Source organism: Apodemus sylvaticus, chromosome 21 (genome assembly GCF_947179515.1).
Source record: "Apodemus sylvaticus chromosome 21, mApoSyl1.1, whole genome shotgun sequence".
In the NCBI taxonomy this organism is placed as follows: domain Eukaryota; kingdom Metazoa; phylum Chordata; class Mammalia; order Rodentia; family Muridae; genus Apodemus; species Apodemus sylvaticus.
Genome location: NC_067492.1, coordinates 34,540,496 through 34,547,928, shown reverse-complemented (window position 1 = coordinate 34,547,928; position 7,433 = coordinate 34,540,496).

Genomic DNA, 7,433 nt, shown 5'->3' with positions numbered 1-7,433 from the left:
TCATACTAAGTGAGGTAACCCAGTCTCAAAAGGTGAATCATGGTATGCACTCACTAATAAATGGTTATTAACCTAGAAAACTGGAATACCCAAAACATAATCCACACATCAAATGAGGTATAAGAAGAAAGGAAGAGTGGCCCCTTGTTCTGGAAGACTCAGTGAAGCAGTATTCGGCAAAACCAGAACGGGGAAGTGGGAAGGGGTGGATGGGAGGACGGGGGAGAGAAAGGGGTTTGCGGGACTTTCGGGGAGTAGGGGGCTAGAAAAGGGGAAATCATTTGAAATGTAAATAAAAAATATATCGGAAAAAAAAAGAAACACAAATATGATTCAAAAAAAAAAAAGAAATCTAAATCATTGGAGAATGGATGGAGAGAAGAAGGTTTATGGGACATATGGGGAGGGGGGGATCCGGGAAAGGGGAAATCATTTGGAATGTAAACAAAGAATATAGAAAATAAAAATATTAAAAAAAAGTTTATGAGAGGTCAGACTGGTCTACATAGCAACATTCCTGAACATCCCTAGCTATGTATTGAGACACTTTCTCTCTCTCCCTCTCCCGCTACCCCTCTCTCTGTTTTTTTTTTTTTTTTTTTTTTGAGACAGGGTTTCCCTGTATAGCCTTGGCTGTCCTGGAACTCCCTCTGTAGACCAGGCTGGCCTCGAACTCAGAGATCTGCTTGCCTCTGCCTCCCAGAGTGCTGGGATTACAGGTGTGTGCCACCACCACCAAGCCGAGACACTTTCTCAAACAATACAAATCAAAACAAAACAAGCTGTGTCATGGTGTTGACCGCCTGTAATCCCAGCACTTGGGAGGCAGAGGCAGATGGATCTCTGTGTTCAAGACCAGCTTGATCTACAGAATGAGTTTCAGGACAGCCAGGGCTATACAGAGAAACACTGTCTTGAACCCCACCCCCATCTACCCCCCAAAAAGACTATGAGAAAATCTTTCTGGAGCAAGTACGGAAGAGTAGTGGTGAGACCCATTTCCGAGTTGGCATTAACGGGGGAATACTCAGTGAAGATAAATCTGATCCTTGTCTCCCAGCACGGGCATGGGCTTCGTAGCAGTATTCCTGGCTTGTTGCTTCTCTTCCTGATACCTCATAGCTATGAACTTCACCATCTTGTCAGGCCATTAACTACATATCAATGCTCACGGGACACTGCAAGTACAACAAGGGACTAAAATTGACTTCCTTAAACCAACACCGCATGCACATCATCTTTTCTGAAACTGCATTAGACAGAATCTCAGAGATTCCTTCTGGCCACCTGTGGTCAACTTCTTTTCAACAAACCAAATCTCTTTTTGGATCTTTCTTTCTTTCTTTCTTTCTTTCTTTCTTTCTTTCTTTCTTTCTTTCTTTCTTTCTTTCTTTCTTTCTTTCTTTCTTTCTTTCTTTCTTTCTTTCTTTCTTTCTTTCCTTCCTTCCTCATGATACTGGTCTACATAGCACATTCCTGAACTTTCTTTTCTTTTCTTTTCTTTTCTTTTCTTTTCTTTTCTTTTCTTTTCTTTTCTTTTCTTTTCTTTCTTTCTTTCTTTCTTTCTTTCTTTCTTCCTTTCTTTCTTTCTTTTTTTTTTTGGTATGTTTGAGACGGGGTTTTCCTGTATAGCTGTCCTGGAACTCACTCTGTAAACCAGAATGGCCTTGAACTCAGAAATCCGCCTGCCTCTGCCTCCCCAGTTCTCGGATTAAAGGTGTGTGCCACCACTGCTCAGCCTTTTGGTCCTTTCTATGGTTGTCAGCATTCTTAGGACATCCTTCCAGATGTGGAGGTTGTGTTCCAGATGTAAGAACAGCTGAGAGCTCCTTCAGGAATCAAACCTTGTTATTACTCAATTGATCGACCCATTTTAAAGTACAAGAGTACATTAAAATGACCTCATTTGCTTAGCTCTTTCTAGTTGAGTGCTATTGGGGGTTCTTTCCAGTTTTGTGCGAGATGATAGAAGCTGTTGCACACATTTTTTTTTTTTTTGTGATTGCTTTTGTGTGAACACAGGCTTTTGTTTTATTTGGGTAAACACCTATAAGTTGGTATTATATCACTCGAAGGTACTTCATTAAAATGATAAGAAACTATTAAATTGCATGCTCAAATCCCAGTGGCATTTTGTGTGTCCATCATCAGTAGAGGGGTTTTTAGGGTCTCAGACACTTTGATTTTATTACTTTCTCTTTCCTATATAGATGTAGCAATAGAAGGGTAGCAGTACCAAGCCTTGGCTTTGACTTGCATGTGCGCAGTGAGACTTTTGTTCAAATATTTTCCCATTTCTTTAATTTTACTGGGGTACTGTAACAAATAATCATAGACTGGGTCAGTGTACTAGTTTCCAGTTTCTGTGACAAAATACTGAGAAAAACAGTGTAGGGGAGAGAAGATTTGATTTGGAGTGTGGCTTCAATCCCATTGCCTGGTCAGTCAGCTCTGTTGATCTGCAGTGGGGCAGAACATTATGATCTTGGTGCAGCAAAGATGCTTCATAGTGCCATGAGGGTGGGGGGAGGAGAAGGAAGAGGAGAGGAGGGAAGGGGGGATGGGTGGGAGGAAGGAGTGGGGATACAGGATTAGGAGCAGAACATATCCTTCCCGGACATGCTGCCACTTCTGACTGGACCCTACCTCCCAAAGTTTCTGCCTCTTCTAATGGCTTTTTAAGTCTGGAATCCATCAATGGATTTTTTTTTATTCGATATAATTTATTTACATTTCAAATGATTTCCCCTTTTCTAGCCCCGCCCACTCCCCGAAAGTCCCGTAAGCCCCCTTCTCTTCCCCTGTCCTCCCACCCACCTCTGCCCACTTCCCCGTTCTGGTTTTGCCGATTACTGTTTCACTGAGTCTTTCCCGAACCAGGGGCCACTCCTCCTTTCTTCTTGTACCTCATTTGATGTGTGGATTATGTTTTGGGTATTCCAGTTTTCTAGGTTAATAACCACTTATTAGTGAGTGCATACCATGATTCACCTTTTGAGTCTGGGTTACCTCACTTAGTATTATGTTCTCTAGCTCCATCCATTTGCCTAAGAATGTCATGAATTCATTGTTTCTAATGGCTGAATAGTACTCCATTGTGTAGATATACCACATTTTTTGCATCCACTCTTCTGTTGAGGGATACCTGGGTTCTTTCCAGCATCTGGCAATTATAAATAGGGCTGCTATGAACATAGTAGAGCATGTATCCTTATTACATGGTGGGGAGTCCTCTGGGTATATGCTCAGGAGTGGTATAGCAGGATCTTCTGGAAGTGAGGTGCCCAGTTTTCAGAGGAACCGCCAGACTGCTTTCCAGAGTGGTTGTACCAATTTGCAACCCCACCAGCAGTGGAGGAGTGTTCCTCTTTCTCCACACCCTCTCCAACACCTGCAGTCTCCTGAATTTTTAATCTTGGCCATTCTGACTGGTGTAAGTTGAAATCTCAGTGTTGTTTTGATTTGCATTTCCCTAATGACTAATGAAGTTGAGCATTTTTAAAGATGCTTCTCTACCATCCGAAGTTCTTCGGGTGAGAATTCTTTGTTTAACTCTGTACCCCATTTTTAAATAGGGTTGTTCTGTTTTCTTGAGTCTAACTTCTTGAGTTCTTTATATATATTGGATATTAGCCCTCTATCTGATGTAGGATTGGTGAAGATCTTTTCCCAATTTGTTGGTTGCCGATTTGTACTCTTGATGGTATCCTTTGCCTTACAGAAACTTTGTAATTTTATGAGGTCCCATTTGTCAATTCTTGCTCTTAGAGCATACGCTATTAGTGTTCTGTTCAGAAACTTTCTCCCTGTACCGATGTCCTCAAGGGTCTTCCCCAGTTTCTTTTCTATTAGCTTCAGAGTGTCTGGCTTTATGTGGAGGTCCTTGATCCATTTGGATTTGAGCTTAGTACAAGGAGACAAGGATGGATCAATTCGCATTCTTCTGCATGCTGACCTCCAGTTGAACCAGCACCATTTGTTGAAAAGGCTATCTTTTTTTCCATTGGATGTTTTCAGCCTCTTTGTCGAGGATCAAGTGGCCATAGGTGTGTGGGTTCATTTCTGGATCTTCAATCCTGTTCCATTGATCCTCCTGCCTGTCACTGTACCAATACCATGCAGTTTTTAACACTATTGCTCTGTAGTATTGCTTGAGGTCAGGGATACTGATTCCCCCAGATTTTCTTTTGTTGCTGAGAATAGTTTTAGCTATCCTGGAATTTTTGTTGTTCCAGATGAATTTGATAATTGCTCTTTCTAACTCTGTGAAGAATTGAGTTGGGATTTCGATGGGTATTGCATTGAATCTGTATATTGCTTTTGGCAAAATGGCCATTTTAACTATATTGATTCTACCGATCCATGAGCATGGGAGGTTTTCCCATTTTTTGAGGTCTTCTTCCATTTCCTTCTTCAGAGTGTTGAAGTTCTTGTCATACAGATCTTTCACATGTTTGGTAAGAGTCACCCCAAGATACTTTATACTGTTTGTGGCTATTGTGAAGGGGGTCATTTCCCTAATTTCTTTCTCAGCCTGCTTATCCTTTGAGTATAGGAAGGCCACTGATTTGCTTGAGTTGATTTTATAACCTGCCACTTTGCTGAAGTTGTTTATCAGCTGTAGGAGCTCTCTAGTGGAGTTTTTTGGGTCACTTAGGTAGACTATCATGTCGTCTGCAAATAATGATAGTTTGACTTCTTCCTTTCCGATTTGTATCCCTTTGACCTCCTTATGTTGTCGAATTGCCCGAGCTAGTACCTCAAGTACAATATTGAAAAGATAAGGAGAAAGTGGGCAGCCTTGTCTGGTCCCTGATTTCAGTGGGATTGCTTCAAGTTTCTCTCCATTTAGTTTGATGCTGGCTACCGGTTTGCTGTATATTGCTTTTACTATGTTTAGGTATGGGCCTTGAATTCCTGTTCTCTCCAAGACTTTAAGCATAAAAGGATGCTGAATTTTGTCAAATGCTTTTTCAGCATCCAATAAAATGTCCATGTGGTTTTGTTCTTTGAGTTTGTTTATGTAGTGGATTGTATTGATGGATTTCTGTATATTGAACCAACCCTGCATTCCCGGGATAAAGCCTACTTGATCATGGTGGATGATCGTTTTGATGTGTTCTTGGATTCGGTTGGCAAGAATTTTATTGAGTATTTTTGCATCGATGTTCATAAGGGAAATTGGTCTGAAGTTCTCTTTCTTTGTTGGATCTTTGTGTGGCTTTGGTATCAGCGTAATTGTGGCTTCGTAGAAGGAATTGGGTAGTGTTCCTTCTGTTTCTATTTTGTGGAATAGTTTGAAGAGTATTGGTGTTAACTCTTCTTTGAAGGTCTGGTAGAATTCTGCACTGAAACCATCTGGTCCTGTGCTTTTTTTGGTTGGAAGACTTTCTATGACTCCTTCTATTTCTTTAGGCATTATGGGACTGTTTAGATGGTCTAGTTGGTCCTGATTTAATTTTGGTATTTGGTATCTGTCAAGGAAATTGTCCATTTCCTCCAGATTCTCCAGTTGTGTTGAGTACAGGCTCTTGTAGTAGGATCTGATGATTTTTTGGATTTCCTCAGTTTCCATTGTTATATCTCCCTTTTCATTTCTAAGTTTGTTAATTTGGATACTTTCTCTGTGCCCTTTGGTCAGTCTGGCTAAGGGTTTATCTATCTTGTTGATTTTCTCAAAGAACCAGCTCCTGGTTTTGTTCATTTTTTGTATGGTTCTCTTTGTTTCTACTTGATTGATTTCGGCCCTGAGTTTGATGATTTCCTGCCTTCTACTCCTCCTGGGTGAAATAGCTTCTTTTTGTTCTAGGGCTTTCAGGTGTGTCATTAAGCTGGTAATGTATGCTCTCTCCATTTTCTTTTTGGAGGCACTCAGGGCTATGAGTTTTCCTCTTAGCACTGCTTTCATTGTGTCCCCTAGATTTGGGTATGTTGTGTTTTCATTTTCATTGTGTTCTAAAAAGTCTTTAATTTCTTTCTTTATTTCTTCCTTGACCAAGGTATCATTGAGTAGAGTATTTTTCAGCTTCCACGTGTATGTGGGTTTTCTGTTGTGTCTGTTGCTATTGAAGACCACTTTTACTCCATAGTGATCAGATAGGAGGCATGGGATTAGTTCGATCTTCTTATATTTGTTGAGGTCTGTCTTGTGACCAATTATATGGTCGATTTTGGAGAAGGTACCATGAGGTGCTGAGAAAAAGGTATATTCTTTTGTTTTAGGATAGAATGTTCTATATATATCTGTTAACTCTAATTGGTCCAAAGCTTCAATTAGTTTCATTGTGTCCCTGTTCAGTTTCTGTTTTCCTAATCGGTCCATTGAGGAAAGTGCAGTGTTGAAGTCACCCACAATTATTGTGTTAGGTGCAATGTGTGCTTTGAGCTTTAATAAATTTTCTTTTACGAAAGAGGGTGCCCTTGCATTTGGAGCATAGATGTTCAGGATTGAGAGTTCTTCTTGTTGTATTTTTCCTTTGACCAGCAAGAAGTGTCCCTCAGAGTCTCTTTTGATGACTTTGGGTTGAAAGTCAATTTTATCTGATATTCAAATGGCTACTCCAGCTTGTTTCCTGAGACCATTTGCTTGTAAAATTGTCTTCCAGCCTTTTACTCTAAGGTAGTGTTTGTCTTTGACCCTGAGGTGTGTTTCCTGTAAGCAGCAAAATGTAGGGTCCTGTTTACGTATCCAGTCAGTTAGTCTGTGTCTTTTTATTGGGTCATTAAGTCCATTGATGTTAAGAGATATTAAGGAATAGTGATTGTTACTTCCTATCATTTTTGACGTTATTTTTTAAATTTGATTGCTTAACTTCTTTTGGGTTTGATGAAAGGTTACTATCTTGCTTTTTCCAGGGTGAAGTTTCCCTCCTTGTATTGGTGTTGTCCTCCTATTATCCTTTTTAGGGCTGGGTTTGTGGATAGATATTGGGTAAACTTGGTTTTGTCATGAAATATCTTAGTTTCTCCATCTATGGTGATTGAGAGTTTTGCTGGATATAGTAGTTTTGGTTGGCATTTGTGTTCTCTTAGAGTCTGCATGAGATCTGCCCAGGACCTTCTAGCCTTCATAGTCTCAGGTGAAAAGTCTGCTGTGATTCTGATAGGTCTTCCTTTATATGTTACTTGGCCTTTTTCTCTTACTGCCTTTAATATTCTTTGTTTGTTTAGAACATTTGGTGTTTTGATTATTATGTGACGGGAAGTATTTCTGTTCTGGTCCAGTCTGTTTGGAGTTCTGTAGGCTTCTTGTATATTCATGGGCATCTCTCTGTTTAGGTTAGGGAAGTTTTCTTCCATAATTTTATTGAAGATATTTGCTGGCCCTTTAAGTTGTAAATCTTCACTCTCATCTATGCCTATAATCCTTAGGTTTGGTCTTCTCATTGTGTCCTGGATTTCCTGGATATTTTGGGTTACAAGCTTTTTGCATT